Source organism: Eleginops maclovinus, chromosome 23 (genome assembly GCF_036324505.1).
Source record: "Eleginops maclovinus isolate JMC-PN-2008 ecotype Puerto Natales chromosome 23, JC_Emac_rtc_rv5, whole genome shotgun sequence".
NCBI classification, from domain to species: Eukaryota; Metazoa; Chordata; class Actinopteri; order Perciformes; family Eleginopidae; genus Eleginops; species Eleginops maclovinus.
The window spans coordinates 26491502-26509246 of record NC_086371.1 but is presented as its reverse complement, the minus strand read 5'-3'; the positions used below and the strand labels follow the sequence as shown (position 1 = coordinate 26509246).

General features: G+C 40.7%; 1 long non-coding RNA gene across 1 annotated transcript; it reads left to right on the top strand.

Moving 5' to 3' along the window:
- Positions 1–13911: 13911 nt before the first annotated feature.
- Positions 13912–16382, top strand: LOC134860212 (uncharacterized). The gene is made up of 3 exons (XR_010165203.1): positions 13912–14109; positions 14637–14725; positions 15363–16382. It is a non-coding gene; the product is annotated as an uncharacterized LOC134860212 (long non-coding RNA).
- The last annotated feature ends 1363 nt before the right edge of the window (positions 16383–17745 follow it).

Below are 17745 nucleotides of genomic sequence, written 5' to 3'. Positions count from 1 at the left end.
AATCACATGACTGTCCATAATTAACAGATTAATCACAGATTATTGCAAAGGTTTTATCTATTCTAAATCTACCTTAAAGGGATTTGTTTTCTTTCTGATTCAGCGCTATGCTTGGATAGCAAGTGATATTTTGTACTCGGCGTACTCCAGTGTATCAAGTACTCAAAATGACGTGCAAATTATTGTACACATTTGTAAATCGTATTTTCCATTTTGAGTTGCAGTTCTGAATGAATTTATTCAAAAGGGATTTGTCTGATTGTGTTATATTGGCTAGTCTACTTACAGATGGCTCACTCAATTAGAAATATTAAACTTAGTTTTATTTTTCTTGAATGTGTAATCCTTTTGTAGAATCTTATTGTGAAACACACATTTAGTTGTCTATAGCATAAAGAACATCTGATATAATGTGAGGTAGTGAAATATAGATTCGAGCATAAGTATGTATATATGACCGTGTTTCCCACAGATCTGAAATATACTTGTGGGGGTCGCAGATGACCGGGCACGGGGGGGTAATTCCAACTTCCTCTTGTCTTTTTCTCGTAAGGTCTCCCTTTCTGTTTTATCGCTTGTTGGCACACCCTACACACGATAGCAGAGCGAACAGGTACAGGAGGCGTAGAGCGAGGAGATCATTGTTCACTAGTTAATGGAATGCGGATGGCGTCATGCTCGCGGACGGATAAAAAAAACCTAAATGGTTCGTGAAATACACTTTGGCGGCCGTTAATATACCTGGACGGCCCGCCCAAGTAAAGTCTATGTGCGGGAAACCCTGTGTGATCATGTAATTTACAACAGCTGTAAGCTGCTTGAAAAGCTTGAAAATGCACCTTGATCATGTTTGAAAACTGCTTGAATTTGACGTTGGCAAAGTTAAGTAGTACAGCTGAATTATGTTATTAGCAGTGATTGAAACATGGCTTTTTAATATTCTATTTATAAGATGGATCAGTAGTGTCTTGTACAGTGTATGGGAGAAGTAGTTTGATTAATAAAGCTTCGTTCTACAATGATTCCATATTGAAAAGTGTTGAGCATGACAATACATTCAATTCAACATTAATGAAACAGAAAAATAAAAGCACCAAATGATCTTTATAGACAATAAGATATATTATAGGATATATTTTGATGCTCATACTTTACTACTTTTATTCGAGTACGTTTTTCAATGCCCAACTTTTTATGGTAAACTTAGTATTTCATCAGTGTTTATCCTCTGGGATTTAAGATAATGAAATAGAGATAAGAACATGTGATAGGTGCACTCTTGTTCTTTATCCCTTTCCAAATACAAGTCTAATTATACCATAGCATGTGAATGAACAGACTGCTGTCACACAGGTTAGTTCCCCTCAGGAGTTATGATATTCAAATTATTACACGTTTGCATAGAAACCTAGAGGCTAAATCTGCCACAATACATCTCTTCTTCAGATGACATGAACAGCACTGTACACATACTACTTGTAACAAGTAAAAGCCTTGCATTGAAATTGTTACTTACAATTTGTGATTATTTTCAGAAAATGTGCTTAAAAGTCTTTAAACATCTGGCTTCTAGGGAAAGTTCTGGAGTTACAAGCATCCTTTACAGCGGTGAAAAGTGCATTAACTCAAGTACTGTACTTAACTTTTGAGAGACTTTACTACCACTTTGTACCTCTACTCCACTGCAATTCAGAGGTAAATTATGTTCTTTTACTGCACTACATTTATTTAATCCCTTTATTTACTTTACAGATCTGGATTAATGATGGTAAATATAATCAGCCCTTAAATCAGACTGTAGTTCACCTGGAGTAAGGGGGGGGCACGTGTGGCGGGGTGGTGAGGTGAAAATCTAGAGTATTAAAGTTTAATAAAAGGGGGACCGACAACGCCACCTGGGGACTTGCACCCCAAGATATAAACCTTCAAAGATTAGGGCACAAGTTCGTACTGAGGGGCAGAGACGTGTTTTGTACAGAAAAGAAACTTTTATTAATTATGAATAAAAGTACAAAAGAAGCTAAGGAAGAGGATGCTAAAGAGAAAATACAAAGTCATCACGCTGTAAACAATAGTACAGTTTAATATCTTTATTACTAACAAAAGGTTTTAAAATCTTTATGTAAAAGCTGACATTTAAATCAAAACTGAAAAATAAACTAAACCTCGGTGAGATGAGGCCAGTTAATGGGGTCGCATACTACTTTGTGACACTCGGGTGCAACCAAATACTCACAGGTGCAGTCACAGCAAACCAGTCACAGCAAGTAGGTCACTCATTCGTGCTCCCCGGTGATCTCCACCACAGCAAACAGTGATACGGACTAGCCCTCCCCATATACTGGCACTCAGCTTGAATAGCAAACTAAGACTAAAAACTAAACCTAAACAAACAAGAAAATCCCAGCTGGCAAAAGGAACTAAACTAAACACAACCAAAGTAACTATACAACACTAAACTAAACAGCAATGAACAAAACAGCAGCAGGTAAACCTAAAACAAATGGGACAACAATGGTTAAAAAATGGATGGCCATGTGGGACAAACAATTTGTATTCCTTCAGGCTCCACTTACCACCATAGGAAGACAGCAGGCACCTGCACCACCGACCATGAGGACAGGGCCATGGGGAAGGATGATTGCAGCAGGTGCCATTTATACTCTCTCTAATTAGGGGGAGTGGTTCGGGGAGGAGTCAGGCCCTGAGCTGCTTTTCCCAGCACCCAGCTACAATCGCACTACTTTCTGTAATGGCAGCACTAGGCTACAAATCAAGAAATCAACATGTTATTAGGCATATTTCTAGGGATGCACCGAAATGAAAATTCTTGGCCGAAACCGAAAACCGAAAATGAGGAAACCAAGGCCGAAAACCGAAACACCGAAATAAATTATTATTCCAATTATTAGTACCATTGCATTTATGGCTATGACTGTGTGCTAACCTTACTAAAAATCAAGGCGTTGCAATTCAAAGAATAAATAAATCACGAAATTATGAAAATATTTATTTAGAACTGACATTATGCACAATATGAAATAAAATGAAATGTTTAACTTGACCACACATGTGTAGCCTACATGAAATAATAATGTACAGGCCTGTAAACTGACTGGCCTGCTGAAATATTGTAAAATTAAATATGTTCTCTCATAAAAAAACAAAGTGCATTTAAGTCAAGTGCATCGAAACTCTTGTGAATTAAGCAGAATCTTTTGCAGCTTGAAATCTGTGTCGATCCACTGTGCAGTTAGACTGAGCATACTCGTGATGCTGACGTCTGAGCTCCATATATCGGTCGTGAAACTGATTGCTGAAATATCAGATGCCATAAGCTCATGGACGTGAGTTGCAACAACATTGAACAGCTCAGGTAAACATACGTCTGAGAAATGTCGTCTGCTCGGTATGGCATAACGGGGCTCAATGTGCTCTATCAGCCTACGAAATCCCACGTCCTCTACAACAGAGAACGGCTGATCATCTAAGGCAATGAATTCCATCATTTTTTGTGTAATGCCCTTAGCCTTGGCACCATCACTGGGAAACTTTTTGGCCTTTTCAAAAACGTCTGCCACAGACGGAGTCGGTGTGCTCGGAATGGCTTTCCTTTTCTGTGCCGCGTTTTTCTCAAATTCAGAATAGCGATCGGGATGTTTTGATTTAAGATGATGAATTAAACCCGACGTGGAAAAACTCTTTGCAGATATACCCCCTCTAGAAATTTCGGCTTTACACGTATTGCAAATTGCTATTCGTTGTTCTTTTTCAGACACAGTGAATTGCGTCCACACCGCAGACATGTTGGCCCGAGTGCTGTTCGCGGTTTTTTGCTTGCGTCATCATCACAACGTTCTGTTTCGGCCTTGTTGTTTCGGTGACAAAAGTGTTTCGGCCGAAAACAGAAAATGCACTTTTGGGCCATTTTCGGCCGAAAATTTTCGGTGGCCGAATTTTCGGTGCATCCCTACATATTTCCTAAATATAAAGGAAATGGTCAGATAAACAATACAACAAATTGCTGTGTGTGGAAAACAGGAGATACGCAGGAGAACGGCCTTTGAGGTGTACATTACACAAAGTTAATGGATTTAGCGAAGCAACTCCCCTCCACTGCGCGTTGTGGAGTTCTTCGCCCTGCTGAGTCCATGGCATGACATGCACAGCACGTGGGTGCTCCGCCTTCTCCGTGGGTGTTCGGCCCGGAAGCACCCACGGAATCAGCACCCACGGAATCAGCGCCTATGGATCTAGTTCTCATTCAAAGGTAGCATCATTAGGATTAGTTATTCCTTGTAAGAATCAGCCGCCTTTGTAGACTCTAAAGCAGGGTTGTCCAAACTACGGCCTGGGGGCAAAATGCGGCCCGCAGGCCATTTTGAATCGGCCCTCAGCAAATTCTAAAAGTATAATGGAATATGGCCCACAAATTAAACTTTTGCTTGTCTTATATTGTATATGTGTTCAAATATATTAATGAGCCCAATTTTCAAATAAAGTTAGTCATTTAGAATTTAAAAAATGTTCTAACAAATCTTAGTTGATAAAAACAAAAAACAATAACTTATTTCTATAACAAGCTTGGCTAAATCTGCCACAATACATCTCTTCTTCGGATGAGATGAACAGTACTGTACAAATATTATTTTACAATACAGTAAAGTCTTGAATTGATATTGTTACTGAAATACCAATTTGTGATTTGTAATCAGAAAATATACTCAACAGTCTTTAAACATCTGGTTTCTAGGGAAAGTTCTGGAGTTATAAGCATCTTTTACAGCGGTGTAAAGTAACTAAGTACTGAACTTAAGTACAATTTTAAGGGAATTTACTTTGGTATTTCAATACTACCTTGTTCTTCTACTCCACTACAATCCAGAGGTAAATGGTGTACTTTCACTCCACCACATGTATTTAATCCCTTTAGTTACTTTACTGATCTGGATTAATGATGGTAAATATAATCAGCCCTTAAATCAGACTTTAGTTTACCTGGGGTAAATCCAGCAGCTACCCTGCAGTATACAAAGCCATTCAAACTAGCTGCACCTTTACCAGCTCTGAGAACACTTTAATGATCAATCATTATAAAACATATCAGAGATATTATTCTGAAATGGACCAATCAAACAACGACTACTTTTACTGTCGCTACTTTAAGTACATTTAGATGAGAGTACTTTCTACTTTCACTGGAGGAACATTTAGAATACTTTTACTGTGACAGAGTATTCCTACACTCTGGTACTTCTACTTTACTCAAGTACAAAATCTGAGTACTTCTACTTTTACTCAAGTACAAAATCTGAGTACTTCTACTTTTACTCAAGCACAAGATCTGAGTATTTCTCCGACCTCAGATCCTTTACTCTATGGTCTTAGCAGATGAATATGTGTTTGTGTTGCTAGGCAGATGTTGTCACCGCTGCAGCTTAAACTGCTGACCATGCTGTTCAGTGTGCCAAACTGCAATAAGAAACTTCCTGCTGTTTTGAGAACAGTCCCAAGCACCTGGCTGCCACAGGCTATTGTCTGGAGGATGACTCATCTCTGAATGTGAACCAGTTTGTTAATCTGTTTTTTTCTAAATGAATGTTAGAACATGAGTGCTCAAATGATGCTTGACCCCACTTTATCCAGAGTCAAAAGGAACCTCTGGCTTTACTTTGTACTGTCGGTTGTACTCCATCCATCCATCCATCCATCCATCCATCCATCCATCCATCTGTCCATCCTCCATCAATCTTCTCCTGCTTTTCCGCCAGCAGAGAGCCCCAAACTTCTCTTTCCCTGGCCACATCAACCAGCTCTGACAGGGGGATTCCAAGGCGATACCAGGCCAGCGAAGAGATTCATTGCTGGATGGGATTCATTGCTGGATGGGATTCATTGCTAGATGGCGGCGCGAGCAGTCGCAGCGGCCCCTCGCAGTCCCGAAAAAACAGTGTTTTCGTCTTGTTTGTCGAGTTTGTCGCTGTGTTCGTCATGTCTGACGGACTTATATCGGAAAGTACAACAATACAGCCGTGAGTTTCTTCTCGGAAAAAGTACAACTTTCTTCAATTTGGAAGCCAAACTCTCCGTGGAACTCAGCAGCTTGGGACTACTCTGCTCCCCCTATTCTGCCGACCGCAACCCGGAAAGGAGACGCCGCGAGCGGTGTGAGAGGAAACAGAAAAGTGGGAAGCGTGGAGGTATCCGGGCGAGGCTAGCGGCTAGCCCACACAAGCCGGCAATTCAAACACTACTCATGGCAAATGTACAAAACGACAAAAAGATGGACAACATACGGTTACTTAGAACAACCTGAGAGCATCCTCAGCAGCAGCATCACGCTGTGGTTTGGAAGCTGCACCGCCTCCAACCGCAAGAGCCTGCAGCGCATCGTGAACTCTGCCCAGAGGATCATCGGGGTCTCACTCCCTACACTACAGGACATCTTCAGCACCCGACTCACCCGCAAAGCACTCGGCATTGCGGGGGACCCCACCCACCCCCCCAACAGCCTCTTCAGCCTCCTGCCTTCAGGGAGAAGGTTCCGCAGCCTCTGCTCGAGCTCCACCAGGCTGAGGATCAACTTCATCCACCAGGCGGTCGGGATGCTGAACTCTCTCCCTCCCTCCCTCTCTCCTCTCACTCTCTCCCTCCCTCCATCTCTCGCTCTCTCTCTATCCTCCGTCCCTCCCTCAATCCTCTGTCTCTCTCTCCTCCCTCCCTCCCTCTCTCCTCTCGCTCCCCCTCTCTCATCTCCCTCTACTCCCGCTCCCATCACTCCCCTGACCTCTCCGCCCTCCGTCCCACCCACCTTTCCCCACAGCCTCAATGGAAATGTACCAGGACATTAATCCCCCTCCCTCACACACCCTTCCCTCATCCAGCACCAGTCACTTTCTATTCTCCGCTGCTACTGAAAATGTACTTTGCACAAAGTACTTTTTGCACTGAAGAACTACCTGCACTACCGTCAAACTGTGTTGATTGTGTCGAACATATGTATATATTACTTCGTTGTTTTTTTTCTGTATACCCCTTTTTACCCCCCCCCCCTTTTTTTTCTACGCTCTTATCTTTTTATGTTATATATTCTTGTTTATATTTGCACTGTGGGACTGCCAGAAACGGTATTTCAATTTTCTCTATGTAAAACACATGTGGAAACTTTGACAATAAAGTGGACTTTGACTTTGATATAATCCCTCCACCTGGTCCTAGGTCTACCCCTCTGTCTCTTCCCAGCTGGACGTGCCTGGAACACCTCCCTAGGGAGGCGCCCAGGTGGCATCCTCACTAGGTGCCTGAACCACCTCAACTGGCTCCTTTCAACGCGAAGGAGCAGCGGTTCTGCTCCGAGTCCCTCCCGGATGACTGAACTTAGGGAGATGCCAGCCACCCTGCGGAGAAATCCCATTTCGGTCGCTTGTATCCGTGATCTCGTTCTTCCAGTCATGACCCATCCTTCATGACCATAGGTGAGGGTAGGAACGAAGATGGCCCGGTAGACAGAGAGCTTTGCCTTCTGACTCAGCTCTCTTTTCATCACGTGATTATTATGACATTATTAGATTGTTCAGACTCGAGTTGGGTATTTGCTGAAGTATTACATGCTGTAGAACAAAATGTGAAAGTCTTCTAAGCTCAGGTTAACCATAGACCTTATTTCAGGCATCCAGGCCAAAGCAATGTAAAAAATGCCAATCGGAAGTGCTAAAGTTCTGACTTATTCCCAAGTCTTTGGATTTAGACCACTTTTTTCAGCCCCCATTAATTGTCAGGGCTGACAAAGTACTAGCCTAAGTGGCAATGGCACATTTTCATCCCCTTTTTTGGCCCTGGATGTGTGTACCCATTGTTAATGTTCACATGTTCCACTCTGTTTGTGTAATGTAAGATCCAGGTTGAATATTCCTGTAGTTATCCTTTTTAAAATGGGATAATCCTTTAATATGGAAATGCTTTATCCATGTTAAATTGCTAGACAGAGCGCATTTATAATTGTGCTACAGTCCTTAAAACATCTGAATTCACAGAGAGGATAATTACTGCCCAATGTTTCCACATAAAATATGAGGTGGAGCACTCACGCTGAAAGATGAGAGGAAGGCTACGCACACACACACACACACACACACACACACACACACACACACATATTTTTTTACAACGCAATCTACTATACAAAGATCGATTTCCTGTGTTTATTTTACAATGAATACTTTAAGCACAGTTAGTGTGGGACTGATGGAAATGACTGAATATATGCATAGAAATCACATGGTGAGTCATATTTGCTTTGAGTTACTGCAACACAGCAGGACAATGCATTTAAAAGACTGAATAATGCAATACTTGTATTATTATGTAAATGTTTTAAATGTGCCATATTCAGTTCACTTGGAATTAGCCCTTTAGACAGTTAAGATCTTTTTGATCCATCCAATGTAACATAAAACAGGTGAACACACACGCACACACACTCTCCAATCACAAAGCAATATCAATTTTGATCATTTGTGTTATGATGGCACTATTTGGCAAACATTTGCTATGTTAAGTGTCCCTGATAAACATGTCAAAATGCCCCAAGGAAACTTTGGCCAAGCACAATTTATATTGTGTTTAAACAGCTAGACAGATTTAAAAGATATTACCAATCTAGCATGTGTTGTGGAAAGGACATAACAAAACTAGTGTGACGAAATGAAAGCAGTTCCATCCATATGTTTGGTTTGGTTAAGAGTTCCAGGTTTGACAATGAAGGACTACAAAAGTCCATTTTTTTTCTACCAGTCCATCTTTGTTCATACTCTCACCCAGGGGCGTGGTAGTGGTGGGAAAAGTGGGACTGACTTGTTATGGCATGGAATTAAAAGTTTGTGTTTTTGTTTGCAATTTTTTTTTTTAGATAGTGTCATAAATAAAATTAAACTAGCTCAATAATCAGTGACTGAATTTGGTATCCTAAAACAAATGGTGAAGGCCGTAGGGCTGTCCCCGACCAAGGATTTTGTTGGTCGACCAGTGGTCGTCATTTACTCCGACTAATCGCCCCCCCCCCCCCCCCCCCCCCCCCAATTTTTTTTTTTTTTTTTTTTTTTTTTTTTTTACAATTTTGACCGGGATACACATCTGTGAAGTTTTACCTTTAATGCCCGGCTACCGCATCTATTCACATTTACCACTAACGCCGGGAGTAACCTTGTGTGACTACTAACAAAATGTTTCCTGGTTCATCTAAACACTAGGCCTATAGCCTACACAAGTTCTTCTCTCAGTCGGAGAGTGAGAAAAAAACCCGACGTTCGCAGAAAGACAGACGGAGTTTGAACATTCTGATTATTTATTTTAAACAGGCGCCACACACGTACTGAATGATGATGCAACAATTCAACAAAACCAAAAATAATAATACAGCCTTAAACTAATTAAAAAAAAAAACATATTATTATTTTCGTTTCTTTTGGAAATGTACATAACGAAAAAAAATATGATTGCTGTAAAATAGGCAAACATGAATAGCCCTAAACTAATAAATAGGCCTAATTTGAAACAGACAGTGCAGATTAACAGACCAACGAGGTAGACTTGCATAAAAAACCTGAAGCTCACAGTGATTTGTCCTCGGCTCTGAGTTTTCTCAAATTGTGAGAAAGGAAGACCAATTTGTCCACATTGTCAGGGAGAAGTGAACTCCGCGTCTTGCTAACAATGAAGCCGGCCTTAGAGAAGATGCGCTCCGATGGTGTGGACGTGGATGGGATGGAGTGAATACGCATGGCTGCTCTGGCCAGCTTCGGGTAACGCTCCTCGTTTTTTTGCCACCATGCTAGCGGTCCCGACTCAACTTTTGTTTTATCCTCCAAGTACCATTTCATTTCATTGTTCTGTTCTTCTGTCTGCAGCTCCTCATCTGTACCCATCAGCATGGATATTTCGTCCTGCTTTTCATTCTTTTTTGTTTTCTTCTGTGGTACAGGCCCGGGTTCGTTGTCGTCCCCACTGGCGTGCTGTGTCTGGGCAGGCTCTTCTGCTGGAGATAGACTCTCAGCTAAATCCAACACCGTAGTGTATGCCTGGTTGCGTTTCTCTTCCTCCATAAACGATAAGCTTTTAAAGCGTGGGTCCAAGACAGCAGCTTTGATGTAAATGCTGGACTGCAGCTCCTTGTTTAGCTCCCACCTCTTGTCAATTTCCTCACCAAGTGTTTTCTTCAGTGCTGTCACGGCCGCGCTGTCATCCTCGCGCAGCAACAGGTGACGTCTTTTCATGTTTATGAGCATGGGCAGCGTGGCAGAGAGAGATGCATTAAGATCTTGTGAAAGCAACTCTGTAAGTGTGACCATCGGCTTCAACACCGACACTATGTCTTCTGTTATCCTCCATTGGACCGTGGTGAGATCCAAATCGCGGTCAGATCTGTGTGTGGTAACGCTAACGGGGTCGGAAAGTACAGCGGTGACCGGCCACCTCTGTTCCAGAAGGCGCTCCAACATGCAGTGAGTGGAGTTCCATCTCGTGGAGACATCCTGGATGAGTTTGTGTTCAACCACGTTCTGTTGTGTTTGTTTTTCAGTGAGAGCCGCTGTAGCCTTGGCACTTTTCTTAAAATGTCCAACAAGACGTCTGGCAGCTGCTATGACACGGCAAATGGGATCTTTTTTAAGAGCCGCATTGATGCACAGCTGCAAAGTGTGCCCTGCGCAACGAACTCCTTGGACGTTACCCCAGGACGGGTTACGCGCTAACTGATGGGCGCACAGCACCATGTTCGCGGCATTGTCATGTACAAGAGCGACCCTTTTTTCCGCGGGGATTTTAAAGTCTGCCATGACTTCGCTGAGTCGCTCTGCTATGTTGACAGCTGTGTGGCTCACTCCCAACTCTTTCGTTTCCAGCACGAATGAATGCAGTTGCCAGTTATCCGAAATAAAATGCGCTGTGACCGTCATGTAACTTTCCATCTGGTTAGATGTCCATGCATCTGTTGTGAAGCTGAGTGCTTTGCAGTTATCGATCTTGCCCTGGAGTGTTTGTTTTATTGTGCTGTATTTGTTTGTAATCGCGTGCATCACTGTTTCACGTTTTGGCAGGCTGTATCCGGGCTCGAGGCAATTAATTAGATCTTTAAATCCCTCACCACTGACGATATTCACAGGTCGCATGTCCAGCGCTATGAAGTCAGCTATTTTGTCAGTTATGTCTCTCTTCCTTTTTTCAGACAGAGGGGCTTTCATTGTGAGCTTCTGCTGCGTTAATGATGAGGAGGATGAGGAGGATGATGAGGATGACGTGGAGGTGGAGGGGGCTAGATTGCAATAAAGTGGATGCGCCTGTAGAGATTTAAATAATAAGTTAACCAGTGAGCTGGATAATTTAGCCTTACCAATACTAGCGACAAAACTAAATGTACTTAATTCATTATTTATTAATTCAATGTATTATTTATAATTTATATATATTTATAATAGGCCTAATTGCATTAACTTCATCGCATAGGATAGCTAGGCTAGTAGGCTAAGCTACTTACATTCTTGAGGTGGTAAATCATGTTCGTCGTGGACGAATGATAGGCAAATGTTTTTCTGCAAATTTGGCATATAACCCTCTTTGGGTCATCTCTATCCTTTTCGAAATGCTCCCATATCTTAGAGCTCCTTCCAGACATGATAGCCAAATAAGTCGATGCTGTCCTTGTCAAACAAATCAAAACCGTTTAACGTCTTTCTTGTCACGCCCTTCAAATTAAAAGTCCCGGAAGCCCTTTGACGAGACGCGGCTTTTTTCCCCTGCGACCAATCGACCAATGGAATTTGGTCGACAAGTATTTTTTTTGGTCGACCAACGATTAATCGATTATTTGAGGTCAGCCCTAGAAGGCCGTCTGGGGCCCCTATGACCCCTTACAAAAGGAGGAAAATGGTTTAGTCCTTCTTTTAGCTTTGTCTTATACCATGGGAATGATGAATACTTTAATAAACTTGAAGAATGTTCTCTTAAGCATGATACTCCAAGTAAACCTCCTTTTAACCATAGTAAAGTAATTGTAAGCTACAGTATGTTGAGGAAAGAGGGTGGAAATGTGCTCAGATTATTATTTATTCTATTATTACCACTATTATTAGTACTTATACTTTAGTTACTGTATACTTAAGTTTATTTGCGACTACCCTAATTACTGTTGGAGGAATTCCACACTTAATCAACTTCTGTTAAGAAAAGAAGAAATCTACAAGCTTCAAATCAAAGTTGTGTTATTTAATAAAGAGTAAAGCATTTAACAGATCCATTCCAGCTGGAGGCCAGATAACCTGCACAACCAATGTCGTACTAGGATCTGAACCCCGATCAAACATTAGACCAGATTCTTAAAGGGAAAGAAGGAGGGGAACAGCCAATCAAATTCTACATTAAAAGATACTAAAACAAAGGGAGATGGGAAAGGGGGAGCTTAATCAAAGGACAGAGAGACATACATTTGTCTTTCTCAGGATGGCAATACTTTAACAGCTTGATGTGAATTTCATTAGTGAGATGTGGATTGAAACTGTGGGAAAATTTAACTGCAGAAGACATTTACAGTGACATATATATAATTAAATGGGACTTTTATACATTTATACGATATAACCGCTACAGATTCATGTGTACAGTTGTTGGCTCAATCCTTTGTGAATGCATTTCAAAACATGCATGAGAGACATGGACAAGAGGAGACGGGGACCCAGAGAGACAGCTTATATATAGGGCCCTGAATGTTATGAGATGCCCCTGCTCTCACATATAGTCATCAAGGATGGTTGACCATAGAAGTGGCTGAAATGGTTTTTTTTCCAGAGAAGTGAATGTGAGAAGTTCAGTCATCAGGGAGGGGTCTTGGAATAGAGACACTGTTCACAAGGGAGGTGTTTCAGGCATGTCCAGCAGGAAGGAGATACAGGACCAGACCCAGGACCAGGTGGAAGGATTATATGTCTGTGCTGGCCTGTAAGCGCCTTAGAATTCCCCATTCAGAGCTGGTAATGTGACCAGGTAAAGGGCAGTATGGGGCCCTCTGCTGGAACTGCTACCACTGCAACCTGACTCAGGATAAGAGGTTGAAAATGAATGGAAAGGGTACCTTTTTGAAACGTCCACGTAAATTGTTCTTACATTCAATATTTCCAATGGTGGTACCTGCTCATTATAGATCCCTTCATGTTCTTGATTACTTGTAAATGCTGTTAATGCTAGAAGACTTAAGCTGCAATTGGCCATCTAATCAAAAGGAAAACCTTGAAGACAGCTCATTAACCGCTTTTGTAGCTGTATACAATGTTAGTTTGCCATTATATTGCTGAATCAGCTTTACTACAGATACACACAGGAACATATGCAGATGTCCCTGCAAACACTCAATCTGTTGCAATGCTTCATGCAAATTCAATACAACATTACTTACACAAATCATCATTCTGTATAAAATGTGTTTTTATTTCTCAAAGCTGATGCGCAGGTATTTAATTTATTGTTGTTATTTAGCTTTAAAAGAAAACTGTTAAAACAACTGACACATTATATATATTTATATATGAAATATTAGGTGTTAGCTGACTTTCCCACAGATTTACTAGATATGAAAGCACTATGTTGTGAAGTCAACTCTAATGCACTGTTCTCCATCATTGTGTGTGTCATGATCCTTGTTTTGTGTTTTAGTTTCCTGTTTTATTTTGAAATGTTCTCCCTCTGTTGTGTCATGTGTAGTTTTACTTCCTGTCTTTGGTTTTCCTTGTGTCTGATTGTTTCATTGTTGTCACCTGTTGCCCTGTGTTTCTGCCTCCCCTCCCCAGCTGTGTCTTGTGTTGTGATTAGTGTCTTTGTATTTAGTCCTGCTTTCCCTTGTGTTCTCTGTCAGTTCGTTATCGTCTTCATGTGTTCAACTGAAGTGTTTTTGATGCCCTCGATTTGACCTAACTTTGTATTTTTTTAAAACAGCTTTGGAATAAAGTTTGCCTTTTGTTTGAACCCATAACTGCCTCCCTTTTTGCTGCACTTGGGCCCTATTTCCCCAAACCCTGACAGTGTGTTGTTTTCCGAGAAGACTCTGATGCCTTGTCATCCCCTCCGGTGAGTACACTGCCAAGCAATAAATGCTGGTGTAAGATCGAGACCTTAATATTACGCGGCTGTGCCCTATCACCAGGTCGCTGACCCAGGATCAATCCAAATTTATGAACAAGTTAACTTGGGAGATCCATAAATAAATATAGCTAACACACCCGACAGTAAAATATAACAGCAAAGTTACTTATTCAGTCAGTATTGATTAAACCACAGTATTTCATGACTGACTGTAAAAGCTGAGCAAAATTACATCCTCTATAAAACATTATACTCACTCGGAAATTTTGTTTGTCATTATTGTTAAATGACAACCTCATGCAGTGCTTTCATTTAAATGTAATAATTTACAGCCAATATATTTCCATAACTAGTTTCAATGGTTGTGTACGGAAGAGGATTAGGGCCACATGAACATTTCTTTGTTGGGGATGTCAGAATTCTGACTTCTGAGAAAAAAGTCAGAATTCTGAGATTAAAGTCAGAAGAACGGGTTCCTGTAGTGGCCTAACTTCAGTGAGAGACTCTCATAGTGCACTACGGAACAATGGAGGAGGTAACGGAGTTTCTGCGCGGCAGAGGGGTCCCGGAGGAAAACATATTCCAAATGGCAGAACAAAAGGTGAGTTATAAAGCTACTTGCGTTGTTTTGACGTTCGTAAAACACCGCAAAGGCATCATGTGAAATGCAGACCATGTTTAGCTAGCAGCAAGTGTAGTTTATATGTTAGGTTGATTCCCCCCGCCCTATCTAATTCTGTGAATAATGGGTTTAGTTTTTTCAACAAACAAGTTGATGCTTGTTGGAACAGTGACTGCTAACCAAGACCAACAGCCTGGTGGTTTTCATGTTTATGTAGAGATTGAATTGAGTATGTTTATCAAGGCAGCTAGCAGCTAGCTGAGAGCCTGACAGCTACAACTCACCTGCCTGCTAGTTATCGGGGTCAGTTATATGTAGAGAAAGAATTGCTAACCTTTGTCTCGAGATATTGTCTGTAGACATTGTAAAAGTGATTATTGCAGTGAGACAACCAAACAGCATGATTCTACATTAATTTGTGACAACAGTTCAATGTTATTCAAATAAAAACCGATATTTTAATGTTGAAGAACTGTTCATTGATAATCTGATTGTATTACATAGCTCAATTTAAAAAAAACAACATTTGTATGTAAAAATATATCTAAAGCTCCTGAAGACACAAGCACACCTCCTAAATAATGTTATGTTATACGTTTCTTGTTATTTCTGTTAGGTATGGACATGCCTGAAAGACACCGCTGCATCACCATTTTCTGCTTCTCCGAGGGTCCAGAAGAATATCCAAGAGGAAAATGAAAACCTGATTTTATGAGATTCAAGACCTATAAAGTCCAATAAAATTAACTGAGAAACTACTTTTATTGTGAAAAGATCTGCACACTGAATAGTTTTGTGGCCTAACAGGACCATCATTTGTTTGTGAAGTTGCACATCAGACAAAGTGTGGTCAGCTGATCAAATGCACCTATTTTGGTGCTATCTCAACATGGACTGTACAATCGTGAGATGATTATTTCTATTTGCCTCGCTATATAATCTTTACAATACTTGTGTCTTTTACCACGGAAAACAAATGTTGGCCATCTGCAGTCAGATTTGAATGTGTAATTTAACATTTTCAGTAAGAATAAAAGACAAAAAGGAGTACAAATATAATGTATTGAACCAGAAGTTATCATAGATGAACTATCAACAAGGTTTTATAGAAAAAAAGGACAAGATAGACATAAGGTACATGTCAGGGGGAGCGAAGCATGCAGGACCCAAAAGCAGGAAGGATACAGGGTTTAACTGAAAACACCTTTATTTCAAGACCAAAACGAACAGAACTCTCTCCCTAAGGAAGGAAAAACAGAACTGAAATACTAGAGGAGTGATCACAAAGACAAGATACAGGTGGGGAGGGAGTGAAAACACAGGGGCACCAGGTTAACACAATTGGGTAATCCAACAGGAGGGGACAGAGACAGGAAGAAGAAGCAGACATAACTAGGGGAGTGCACACATTTCAAAATAAAACCAAGACAAATTGTGACAGTACACTATATGTTAACCTATTAAATGTATAAGTAAACACCTTTTGTCAAATAGAGAGACAGATTGGAACTGTGCAGGTGGTAACAGCTACTGTATGCCCAGTATGGGCTCAGGTTCTGTAGGTGCAGGTCTTCCTTCCTCAGGCCTGGTGCAGTCCTCATCCTCCCATAGAAAGACCTCTCCACCTCAGTCCTCTCCGGCCAATCCACCACATACGGATGTCCAGCACACTGAGGTTTGTCCTCTAAGTCTCTGCAGCTCTCTGGGCTCCACGCTGTCTCAACTCATTTATTTTAGGAAATTACACGAGAATAAATGAATGTGAATGTTTAATTGTACAACAGGCTTTCCATTCTTGTCACATTGATCTTCTTTTCTTTTGCTTTTATCATGCCAACATGACATTAGGTGTGTAAGTAGCTATGTGTCCTCTAAACCTGCGGTTCCGAACCTGTTGTATTTGTGATTTACCGCATTTACTGGTGCGTATAACATAGGTGCAATTGTTGTGTTGTGTTATGTTACTCATGACCAGCTCCTTTTTAATTAAAATAAAAGGTACTCTGATAACTTTATTTAGCCTCGTGTTGTTTATGGTTGAATGTGGGCCGCAAAAAAATCTTGTATTCTTAAGTGGGCCCTGAGTGGAAAAAGGTTGGGAACCGCTGCTCTAAATCATTAGTCTGAACATTTTTGTGATGGCCTACTATTAGGAAATTCAATTACAAGACAGACATGCTAGCAAAGAAAGAGGTCATGATCGTGAGAAGACATTTAGTTTGTAAGGATTCAACTTTTCATTTGAAGTATTGCATTATTCTTTTAAACCACCACATAGTTCATTTTACTGTGTCAACACGTAAGCATTTTGTGGTGCAACATGCATAATTACAGCTATAAAGTACATCATTTAAGCTCCTTCTTCTTACTACTAAAGAGTATTATTTTATTTTTTTGTTAACCAACGTTATACAATTTTAGAAACCTGTAAAACTAAAGTAAAACACAAAGGAGCCATTTTACTCAACTGATAACAGTCAATGTTTAAATTGTTTTGAAGGTACAGTATATGAATGCTGCACACTTACTGCAGTTTACATCCGAGATGAATATGAAGGTGTAAGTTGCAGATTGTATATAGACCAAGTAATAAATAATGTACACATTCTTACAGGTTATTTTACAGGCTGCAGTGTAAATGCACTGTCTCTTAAAACAGTCCATCTGTATCTCTTATACTTGCCGCTGTTATCAGTGAAAGCAGGTGCTGTTTCCTGCTTCCTGTGAGCACTGATAAGTTGCGTGCTATTGATTAGAAATGAGCTACAGTATTTCAATCTGACTACTATCTACAAAGACCATTAGCATGACATAAACCCTTCATTTTTGCTTTTGTTTAGCAGAAATCATTCTACTGCTTTGCAACATTTATTTTTTCAGTGGCGTGACAATGGCATGTTAGAATAAATCATCCCAAACAATATCTATTGGACAAAATACTTTTTATTTGATGTCACTGTCTCCAGCGCAATCATAAGTAAGTCAATGATAATGACACT